Here is a 12,648-nt window from a genome sequence, read left to right on the forward strand (position 1 = left end):
CCATTCTTCATGTCTCTTATGCATCTCCCAGGTATATGATTTCTCAGTACAAATATTAATTCAATAACATTCTCATTATTCCTGAGCAGCATATTTTGTTTTGTCCTGTTGTCGCAGGGAGGCGGGAAGTACAGGATTCATGGTCATTAGCCTAACAATACTCCATTCCCTGAGAGTATTAGGTAGAGTAAGAGAAGATAACCTTGTTTTTTATTTTCCAGAAGCCTAAAAGTTTCAAGTTGAGCGCTATACTGGAGTTTTCTTAAATTCTTGTGTCATTTCTTGTCTTCTTTGAGTGGTAGTGTTTTTCCCACCCACAACTTTTCCACTGAGGCTTCCAGATCTACATTAAGTATAATTACTGGGGCGCCTGGGTGGCTCAGTCAGTTGAGCATCCCACTCGATCTTAGCTCAGGTCTTGATCTCAGGATCGTGAGGTCAAGTCCCGCATAGGGTTCTGCCCTGGGAATGAAGCCTACTTAAAATAATAACTACTTCTCCGCTGGATTAGGTAGGTGACAAAACGAGGTACCTCTCTGGTATAATCTGCACACCTGTGAATGAGTTTTACTTTTATATTCTATTTCTCAAAGTGAGAATGAATCCCAGATATCCACTGTGATTCACAAGGGAAGACAAGAGGGCTCTCTATAATGAAGAGAACAGGAGGTTAAATAGAAATGAAAGCTGGAAATCATGGGGGTGGAGGAGAGGCACAAAAGGTCTGAAGGGAGAATAAATGAAGACACTGCAAAAAAAAAAAAAAAAAAAGGAAAAAGAAACAGAAAGCTTCAAATTCAAAGTTGTGCAGTCAAGCATTCAAGAAACCCAAGCTGCCAAACTCCATAAAATCCCAGCAAATTTTTGTCTCTATAATGTTACTCCAAACAAGTGTTGGAATAAAAGCTTTCTATTTAGCCAAGCGCTATAAAATTAACGTCTCAACCCCCATCCTGCACCTAAAAGAGAAATCTACAACTTCCCAGGAGACTCCTAGAGTTCTCTGATGGTAACCCTTCTCAGAGGCAGCATTCCCTCCATGTTTGCATCCCTCAGCATTAGGTGTATCTCCCTATGGTGCACTTGAACAACGTATGTCTGGGCCCAGACCTGAGGAGCATTCAGAAGGGGCATGCCAAGAAAAAGTCCTAAGATGCCACTATCTCAAGCAATAAGCTCTCAAAGGTTATGCTATCCTTCAGCCCTGATCAAATTCATTAACATATTTAACAATTTAATTATCTTTTTTTTTAATTTTATTACGTAATCTCTACACCCAACATGGGGCTAGAACTTACAACCTTGAGAGCAAGAGTCGCATGCTCCACCAAATAAGCCAGACAGGCGCCCCAACAATTTAATTTTCTTAACACTTCTGGAGAAACTGAAGTCTTTTTTTTTATTTAAGTAATCTCTACAACCAACGTGGGGCTCTCAGAGGAATGCTGCCTCTGAGAAGGTCTACCATCAGAGAACTCTAGGAGTCTCCTGGGAAGTTGTACTCATGACCCCAAGATCAAGAATCATATGCTCTTTGGACTGAGCCAGCCAGAGGTCCCTGGAGAAACTGAAGTAAACACTGAAAAGACTGGCTACACAACAATGTAAATACACTTAGCACTACTCAATTATTTAAAAAATTATAAGATGGCAAATTTTATAGATATTGCCACAATGAAATTTAACTTAAAAAAAAACATTTAAAAAGTAGTCTAAAAACCTAAAAACAGGGGCGCTTGGGTGGCTCAGTTGGTCGAGCGTCTGACTTCGGCTCAGGTCATGATCTCACAGCTCATGGGTTCCAGCCCCATGTCGGGCTCTGTGCTGACAGCTCAGAGCCTAGAGCCTGCTTCGGATTCTGTCTCTCCCTCTCTCTGCCCCTCCCCAGCTCACACTCTGTCTCTCTCTCTCTCACTCTCTCTCTCTCAAAAATAAATAAACGTTAAAAAATTTAAAAAAAAAAAAAAAACCAAACAAGTAAAAACTAGGGGAAATCTTTCATAGTAAGAGAGACTACAGAGTCAAATACAGTGAGCAAACTTGATTAGTTCTTGGTTTGAAACCCAAAACTGTAACAGTTTGGGGCCAACTGGGAAAACTGATTAGAGAATTGTTATTTGGACATTAGTTTTCTTGGGTTGAATAGTCCCATTCATACTGTATACGGTGCTATAAAATAATGCCTTTATTTTAAGGCAGTGTGCTTTATGGATAAAGGGGCATCTGTAATTTACTTTCAAATAGTTTATCTAACACACACACACACACACACACACACACACACACAGAAGGAGGGAGAAAGCAGCAGCATACACAGCATGGAAATAGCCGTTATTTAGCCACTTGTTCTACCACATTACTGAAGATCACAGGAGCTAAGGAAAGGATATAGATATGACCCTGTACATCACAAGCACCACCCTGTTTTTCCACCTGAGGTGTATACTGTTTCTACTACTTTAATATATAATTGGCTTGTGACAGAATGTAAATAGCTGACAGACAGATAGATAGATAGCTTTCTCAATTACTCTGCAAATAAAATGATCCCACAAAATAGAGAATAATTGTTTAAGTAGAGATTTGGGAAGGAGGTTGAGAATGTTTTTATAGGTGTTGTCACTAGTATATATTATGTGTGGACTATGAGGGATTTGCTCTTTGGATAGTTGTAGAATTTCATTATTTATCTATTGAGACATCAGCCCTTCAAATGACGCTTTCATTCTCTTTTTTATCACTTCTTCAATGGAAGTATTTAAGTGCCAACCCTGGTATACTTTCTTTGTGTTTGGTTTTGTTTTATTACCTTTCCAGTACTACTGAATTTCCCCAAGGCTTTCTTTACCTTTTTTCTCCTCTTTCCACTATAAACTGAGATTATTAATCCCTCTTCTCACCACAGTGTCAAAATATTCTGCAGGGGAAAAGATAATAAGTCTCAGTGTGAAAAATGTTCAGTTTTACAGAAGCAACAAAGCCCAAAATTTAAGTCTTTATTGTTTCTGTTTTGAAGGTAAGTGGATCTTTTTTTTTTAATAAAATCTGTAAGCAATGTAATAAGCATCTTTACTAATAACATTTGAATACTGCTGGACTCCATGTCTCTTTGTTTTGATCATATGCTCTGCTATTAACTGAGAACAATATAAACTCCCAATAAATTGAGTTTTATATCAAAGGATTGCTTCCTGAACTGCAGAATAACTCATTAGTTTTCTTGGGGCAAAATCAAAGAGCGTGAGTTTGCATGGTCAACACAGGCTCACGAGAGGCCAGGAAGAACAGACTAATGGGTACAAAGGCTCATGTAAAAAGCACAAATAGGGGAAAAATGGGTCTGTGATAGACCTATCTAGTAAGTGTTTAGGAATATCATTCTGTGATGTGTAGGGAATTGTATTATTATAAAAGGGGTCTTTGGGGAAGATCAGTCTATCAATGACTTATAGTGCAAAAGGAGAATTTGTTCAGTCAGTCCAAATACAGTTTAAAAATGAAAGGTTTTAAGCTGTTCTATAATACTATTTTGGGGGAGGGGGAGAAAGAATGAACAAAAAATATACACATATGTACTCCATACTTACTACCCAGTTTTTAGCAAACCAGTGAGAAAACATGTACTATTTCCTGTTGTACCTGTTGCATTCAGATAAGCCAATGCATACAATCATTTTAAGCATATTTACTGAACACAGTAGGCAAATTTTAATGCTTGATTATTCAGAGCATTTTAATTTATGGTTTTTCTCTTTGATGCTAAGCTCCAAAGAATGTATATCAAAAATTCTCATTTGTTTTACTGATATTAGGAACTAAGCCACCATTTATCTATCTAAACCTTCCAAAAAAAAATAAAGCCTGTATAAATAGCCTATCCCACTTAAAGTCTCAAGTACTATAAGTTAACTGCTCAGTATGATCAAGTGGAAAAAGGAGTAGTGCATCCTGAAAGTCTTTCAAGCTGCAAGGGCCTGTACCTGCTACTCTCGATTTATTCCATATACACCTTCATTATTTTACACATTTCAGTCAAGGCTGTTCTACTGCATTGATATCTTGCATCTACATGGTCCTAACCTTTTTAGCCTAGATCCAACACAGCAACTCCTTTCCACGCCACCTCAACTTCTTTCTGAAAGCTTTCCCCCCATCTCCATTATACACTCGATCTCTTTGTCGAAGACAATAAACCACTATGAACAACTGAGGCAGGTTCAGAAAATCTCCGATGAACCTGCAGGAAACACCTGAACCTCAATGGGAAATTTCTCAAGAAGGGAATGGAAAAGGGCTCCCACAGGAAAGAAAACTCTATCCCTTGGCGAGGTGCTAGCTTCCCTCACTCCTCTGAAGGCCAAGCCAGGTAAAGGCAAGGAACTCAGCCTCTGAAAATCACAAGCCCCTGAAGGTCTTCCCTTGTCTCACCTGGTCTTAACTGCTTTTAGGTGGAGGAATCCCCTCACTTCTCACCTCACAGAGCACGGGGGTGGAAGGGCTGTGGGGCTCAATGGTGCCTCAAGGGCACAGGCCGTCAGCACTGCCTGAATTACGGATACAGATCAGATGTTATACATGAGAGCCGGCCAGCTCCTGGTGGGAGACCCAGACACAAACAAAAGTTGTGCAGGTGAGCATCTGGGACCTTCATGCCCTGGGACTTAATCCACGTTTCATCTGGCACAGGCTCTCCCTTTCCTCCCCACCACAGGGTCAGCAGCTGCCCCCAGTGATAGTAAGGGGGGGGGGGGGGGCGGGGAGGGCACCTCTCCTAGGGGGAGTCCTAACCTCTGCAGGAGGTCCAGCTCAATGACCCTACCACCAGCACACAAGGCCAGGCCAGAGGTATCCAGACCCAATTCCTTCCTGCCTAAAGCTTTGCTCTCCTAGAGTCAAATATCTGGGGTTCCCTTTACCTCCTGACAATCTTCTCCTGAATGCCTTTTCTCAAAGTGAAAATATTTACTATTAAAATGAGATCACCAATGATTACGAGAATGCTGTTATGTGAGCATCTTCTAACCAGAAGGATAATTCTCCAATTGTGTTTTCTAATGTCCTTCAATGTCCAGGTATTTTGTTGACTTTTGTTACCATCAACTGTCACTGTCAATATGTTCACTTCACAATGAATATCATGTCATTTTTTGTGTTCTAACTGGCTAAAGCCTTTCATTTATTAAAATTCTTTTTATTTTCATTATTTATTATTAAGAGACAGAGAGAGACAGAGCATGAGCATGGGAGGAGGAGAGACAGGGGGAGACACAGAATGTGAAGCAGGCTCCAGGCTCCGAGCTGTCAGCACAGAGCCCGACGCAGGGCTCGAACTCACAAACCACGAGATCATGGCTTGAGCCGAAGTCGGACACTCAACCGACTACACCACCCAGGCGCCCCATTTATTAAAATTCTTAATTAACTGTACACACCTCCTGCTTAAAAGGTAGTACAGCATAAATCAAAAAGCTTTACATGACATCCACTTCTTTCACTAGGTTCCATTATTTATACTTATTACGTGTTTACTTCAAAAAGATTCCAGTGGTGCTACAATAAAAATGACATTTTTTAAATGGGATAAATATTTTTATATCACACTTTTACAGAAAAGCCTTAAGGAATCAAGACATTATTACTTAAAACAGCAGTAAGAAAAATACACATAACATAAGCCCCAAAATGGAATTCCAGAAATTGAAAATACAATATACTACCAGAAACTCCAAAGAGGCAGACATTCCTAAGGCTTTAGGAATTTGGTTACAATTTTCATCAATCTTAAATCATCTTAATATTTCCAATTTATGCCATTTGGACCACTTGAATCTAATGAACACTTTCAAGACATCTAACACTATAGAGCTTGTAACAATATCCTTAAACAAGGAAGAAATAAAACACATAAAAGCTAGGGAGTGTAATACTCAATCCTATTAGACAACAGAGACTCAGCCCCCCAAGTCTACTAGACCACAATGCTGTCCAGCAACCGACCAACTTCCAACAACAAATCAGCCAATTACTGCACTGTGCCTGTTAAGTGATCTGTTTTCAACCTAATGGCTTATTTAACAAATAGCTAGCTTCTTCACTAAGTGCTGTTAGCAGAGCCAATCTGTTTGGTAAAGGGGCAAACCATAGATCATGATCATACATGAAATACTTAATGATAGTAACAGACTTCCTCCATAAGCTTGATCGTGTTCCCTTCACTACCAGCCATCATCTGTCTTTAACTTGAAGGGAAAAAAAGAGAGAGAAAGCCAAAGGAGAAAAATAAACGAAAGCAGAGGAAAAAAGTCTACAAAGATCTATACCCAAATTGAAGCAGTCCAAAGTTGTCCCATTATTTCCCATCCCATCCTCACTTCAAAGTACTGAGCCATGCAGGAGCTTAGTCTCAGAGCACAGCATACCCAACACTATGACCCACATCAGGCTGCAGGCACAAGGAGGCAGATACAGGACAGGAGAATCTTCTCAAGCCCCCACCCCCCGCCAGCCCGTACTGCCTATCTCCATAACTATTGAGACCAACTTCTGTAATTTTGAGAAATGGCATTAATGTTAAATATGCAGAAATTCACACCCTTGACATTCAGATTTTTAGCAAGGAATTTCCATATTCCTTATTCAGGAATCTAAAAGTTATGTGAAAGAATTCAGCACCTATGTTTCAATAATAACCAGAGGTGATTACCTGATAAACACACTTATGAGTAATGCTATTTTTAAAATATATACAAGCACATTAAAATTGTATTTTTATTTTTTTAAGTAACCTCTGCACCCACCGTGGGGCTCAAGCTCATGACCCCAGGATCCAGAGTCACATGCTCTATGTCCCTAAAAATATATTTTTAAAAATTTGTTATCCACATAGCTATCTAAATTTTCCCTTTAGTTTGACTCTAGAAATGGCCTAGAAATGACTCAAGTGAAACTGTAAGTTTCTCTAAGATATGCAACTCCATTTTTAAATTTACACTTTGACAATAACTGAAAGCTTTTCATCGTTAAGCATATTAATAGAAACAAATTTTAAGATAAATTAATATCAAATATTCTTACATATGCTACTGTACTACCAAAGGCAAGGGAAGACGTTTTATGTTTGGTTAATGAGCTGATCTGATAAGCAGAAATAATCTGCTAGAAAAGAATCTTCATTTAGATGGGTACTTCAATGGGCAGAGGTCAGTCAGCAACAACAGGAACTTCCAGAACTCACTCACACTCTGCAAGTGAAGCCTTGGAATATGTGGGATCACATTTCATATAGACACACTAAATGAGTAACAGAAAATATCATGCATTATATTTTCATCTATGACAACAAGTCTTCAGTCCCCAGAAGCTACAGCACTAAAGGCAGTGCACGCTAATCCCCCCGCGTGCATAGGTGAAAGAGTCCCCTGAAAGCTCTCCGCACTCCCTGCAAACAATTGAGCAGACAGAAGAATTCCACAAATAGCAGAGCACAAGTCAGATGACTGAATATATTATCAGCCCTGTTTTGAGACTACGGTATCTCAACACCAAGTCATCCACACCACATAGATTGCACAAAATCTGTAAAACATGCGTCACACAATCACCACCTGATAGTGAAACATACTAGAATTAAACATAGTGTAAAGATATAAGCCAAATATCTGTATCAGTGTTTCGTCCTTTCTCAACCTATATCCCCTATAGTCCTCTCAATCTGTTTTCTCCCTAGCCCCCACAATCAAGTTTTCTAGAGCTTATTTTCTTAGCTTTTTATTGTGAGACTGTGCCTTCTCAAAATCTGCTCCTACCCCTTTCCTCTTCCCTAGTTGAGAATCACTGATCTGTGTTCCTTCAAGGAAGCACTTGATAAGACACAACCACATTATGCTGAAAGAAGTGTGGCCCACTAGCTAAGAGAACACACGCTAAGGGGGCAGGGCTGAGGGGCAATGTTGGCCTGGGTTCAAATTCTTCTCCGGTAGTCTGGCTGTGTGACCCTTGGCAAGTTACTTGACAGTTCTGTGCCTCCACTGCATGAACTATATTATAGGAATGATAACAAGAACACCCACCTCACTGTGTTAGGGAGAAACACACAAGAATATACAGTAAGGGTGCTTTAACCCTGCACCAGGTTTTTAGGAAATACTCAATAAATGTTACCTATTTTTACTTCATTCCAGTTCTTACTTTTTGAACATTAAAAGACAAGAACCCTGCAATTTAATAGTTGTTAAACACTGGGCTGCTGCCAAAAAAGCTGAGACTTTTGGGGACCCTGGGTGGCTCAGTTGGTTAAGCGTCCCACTACAGCTAGGGTCATGATCTCACCGTTCGTGAGTTCGAGCCCTACGTCGAGCTCTGTGCTGACAGCTCAGAACCTGGAGCCTGCTTCGGATTCTGTGTCTCCTTCACTCTGCCCCTCCTCCACTCACACCCTGTCTGTTTCTCTCTCTCTCTCCCCTCAAAAAAGAAATAAACATTAAAAAAGGAAAAAAAGCTGGAGACTATTTGTAGATCTTAAGTAACGCCTGTCCAGGGATAGGCCTGCCTTGATGCAAGACTTTGCTAGACACCTGCCGGCATAGTTTGCAGGACCAGAACCACTCACATCTCTTCATCCCTCTCATGGGCTAAACAACTAGACTGACAGCCTGCAAGCTTGTTCTTTATCAGATTCTTACAAGGAAGACACTCTTAGGCTCGCCATTCCCTCTGATACTCATGATCAGCTTCCCCTCACTCGCTGGTCAAGGATAATTTTCCCCCCAACGTTTTGCTCATATGCACAATGACTTAACCTCCCTTAAGCTTCATCTTCTAGAAAACAAGGTAACCTCTACTTTATAGGGCTTTGGCAAAAAAACAAAAAACAAAAAACAAAAAAACCACACACCTCAGAAAGCCCCTAACAGGTTGTTGGCACTCAATGCTATTATCGGTTATGTTGTATTGTCGTTACTCTCCCAATACAGACATTTTAGTCAAGAGCAAGAACGAGTTAAATCTAGAAAAACAAATAATCATAGCAGAACACCTGGGAAAGCCTGCACAGGGAGTTTTCCATCCTTTAGAAACTTAGGGTATGAAGGCCCAGGATGTGTCAGCCTTAACGCAGCCACAAGGCAGTGTCTCCACAAAACAGGGAGGTCCCTGCCTTGTTGCCCTCATGCCTTCCACCAGCTGAAGATTGCCATGCTGACTACACTGACACAATTCCAGAGAAAATAAAACAACACTAATTATAAATATTCATACCTTCGTTAAAGGAAACTTATTTGATTGTAAGCTAATCAGTCAAGGGGACATTTAACAACTTTTTTATTACAAACGTATAATCCTACTTTCAGCCCAAACCCAAAGTAACATTTTCTGACAATACATAATTAAAATTACACACACACACACACACACACACACACACACACACACAAACAGATCTTTAGTATCAAAGCTAATTGAAAATTAAGGTGAACATGTCCCTTTCCACCTCCTCCTCCACCAAAAAAAAACCATCCATTAAGGGGCACTGGGTGGCTTAGTCAATTAGGCACTGGGTGGCTTAGTCAATTAAGCGTCCAACTCTTGATTTCGGGCTCAGGTCATGATCTCACAGTCGTGAGATCTCTCTCTCTCTCCTTCTCTCTTCTCTCTCTGCTCCACCCCCCTTCACTTGTGCTGTCTCTCTCAAAAATAAATAAACATTTTTTTTAAAAATCACCCACTCTGTTCCCTCTTAAATCACAGGATTTGTAATGAACGGTTTATACTATCAAAGTAAACTACCAACGGGGGGATACTCAAAAACTCATCAAATAAATAAGTGAACAAATAAATGAAACAATGGTTAAAGGAGACAAGAATGTGAAGACAAGATCTAAAAAGCCTAATGTGAGATTTAAGTTACCCATCAGGATCTCTTAACAGGTCATGATTAGCTCCCTATAAGGCATAAGTTCTACCAGATTTAACCTGCCAACTCCACTTCTCCATGTATCTTATCAACTGATACTCAAATTAAAAATTATTTTTTCTTTCAGAACCTTTAACTAGTTGCCAATAACTTTTACCTACAAGCAGTTCTCCTCTCTTTCTTACTTAAAAGTCCAAAAGCCTCAAAAGCAGCTCGGTAAAGCATCCCCATAGATTCTCTGTTCATTTAATGCTCCTCTAGAAATTTCCAACTAGGGAACCAACTGAAAATTGTCCTAGAATCACTTTTTCCACAATTGCATTATGTCATTATAGCCATTGGAAGCCAGAAATGTGGTTACTGATGAACATTTCATAGGACAGACATAAACTCTCTGCCCCAAAAGCCCTATTGTGATCTACCCAACAATCATGTAGTCCTTTCACTTCAGTTACCTTCAACACACAAGTTTACCTTTAAGATTTCCAGTCTTTTCAGAATCGGTTTTGCCTCAGTTTTACAACAGCTAGAAAAACTACACCAGCTTCTAAAATATTCACAGAAGCCACACTCCCACCTCTATTACAAATTAGTACCTAGACTCCATAAAGTATGAGTTTCTTTATGCTGTCTGAATTGAGGGTCTATGACCTAAAATTGTATTTTACAGCTTTTGCAGACATTACTTTTAATAGACTTCAAAGAGTAACATGACATAACATTCTTTCTAGTTTGCAACTCATAAACCCTTCTACAACCCTTTAAAACAAAAAAGGAAATAAACGCTAAGAATATTTTTTTGTTTAAAAAACATGGCATTGTGGTAAATGAGCTTCAGATAGGAGAGTATAAAAAACTAAGGGTTTTGTTCTGTTTTCCTTTGAATGGCTTTCATTATTGGTATGTAAATATAGTTTGATTATTTCGTTAGGGGAAAAGATCCTAATTTCCCGCTGATTTTAAGATTTATTGCAATAAAAGACCAATACCTTAAAGGAGTGACTTTTCTTTCTCCCTCCTATTATCTTAATTTAAAATTGATAGAGCATGTAATAACATAAATTACCAAACAAAACTATAAACACAGAATATTGAAAAGCCAATAATTTCTTAAATAGCAGTTCTGCCATAAAAATAGCTAAGCATTAATTATGTCTTTAAATATAATTTCAACCACGACATAAGAGTGGCCAAAATATCAAGAACACATTGCACATTTCAGAAAACTGACCTTCTAGAAAAACTGTTGACTTTTTTTTTTTTTTTTTTTTGCTGACCTCCTAAGATTGCTTAAAAGAATCACTTTTAAACCCAATATAATGCAATCATTTTTTTTTCCTAAGAAATTCAATCTGTCAACTTATGGATCACGTTTCACCCTGATGTGATTTGAAACAGCTAAGGTTCTGAATCCTTAAATATAGGGTGTGTAATGAAAGCAATGCTCACAGGTCCTCGATTGTGAGGCTTGGAAACCTTTAATAAGATAGAGCTATAGATATAGCCAACCAAGGAGCATTACCCTTTTATGCACTCAAACCCAGCCCAAGTCTCCCTCCGATCCTTACATTTTACATTTCCAGTGAAATACTCCTCTACCAGTGAATGAAAGTCATGTAAATTGTATTTAACCAATGCAAGGTTAAAAATCAGAGCCAAACTATCTAAAAAATATTAAATTCAGAACTGGTGAGCTTTTTTCTACCCTCCGTTTCAGTACCCTGACATATAAAAGTCAAAGAACTCCTCTGTTAAGACTGAAATCCCCAGGAGGAAGAAGGCTCAGATCTAGTCTGAGAGCACACAATGGAATCACAGCTGACGATGCACATCTTTTTCTAGATGTCTCCATATGCTTGAGAGGTCCCCCCCTCCCCAGCCAGGCTTTAAGGGACTTGATACTCTCTGCCACCAAGAATCTGAGAACATTTTCAAGGATCATTGTAGAGAATGAAGTAAATTAATGTGTTGCTTTTACGCATACAAAAGAGAGAGAAGGGCACACATCAGAGTGGCCATCAGTAACTAAATTAGTAATGGGGGTTTTCAATGTTGTCAAATTTTGAATGTTATTTATGACATTCCCTACTTCTAGCAGCTAAATGTTTGTTTTATCCTCACAGTTTTTAGATTTTGTCACTAAAATAACACCTCAAAGGCTACAGCAAAATGCAATTAATTTTTGTCTACACAAACATCCAAAATTATACAGAATTAAGAATTCACATGATAAATTGGAGAATGGTATATTACAACAGAACACATTTATAGAGCATGGTTAATACTGTTCCCTAAAACTACAGTTCTTTGTCAATTCTTTCTTATGGTAACCAAATATTTATAAAAGCTTGAGAAACCACTATAGAGGAGATAAATATCATGCACATAAGGTACCTCCAAAAATAATAATAATAATAAGCCTCCCAAGATTAGTTAAATTCATGGGATACTTAACACAAAATGAATGGATTCATTCTCAGTTTAGTAGGATTCATTATTTGAACTCCCAAAGATTTTTACAAATTCCAGTTGGGAAAAGGATTCTTGTTGCTGTCAGTGTGCACTAAACCTCACCAACAAAGGACAGGAGCACACATACACACACATAAAAAAGCAATGTCCCAGCTGCTGCCTTTTTAAAAGGCAGCTTATTCCTGCCGAGCAACCTGTGCTCTTTCTAGAGAATCAAAGACCTATCCTCCTTATTCTTAAAAGTCAAGAGTTGAGGAAGTCACTGA

At 38.9% G+C, this 12,648-nt stretch overlaps 1 protein-coding gene across 15 annotated transcripts in view; it reads right to left on the reverse strand.

Annotated features, from left to right (window-relative positions):
• NCOA2 (nuclear receptor coactivator 2) overlaps positions 1 to 12,648 on the reverse strand; it is a 291,324-nt gene that overhangs the window by 275,622 nt on the left and 3,054 nt on the right. The gene's annotated exons all lie outside the window — the stretch shown is intronic.

This window comes from Panthera onca, chromosome F2 (genome assembly GCF_046562875.1).
Source record: "Panthera onca isolate mPanOnc1 chromosome F2, mPanOnc1 haplotype 2, whole genome shotgun sequence".
Taxonomy (NCBI): domain Eukaryota; kingdom Metazoa; phylum Chordata; class Mammalia; order Carnivora; family Felidae; genus Panthera; species Panthera onca.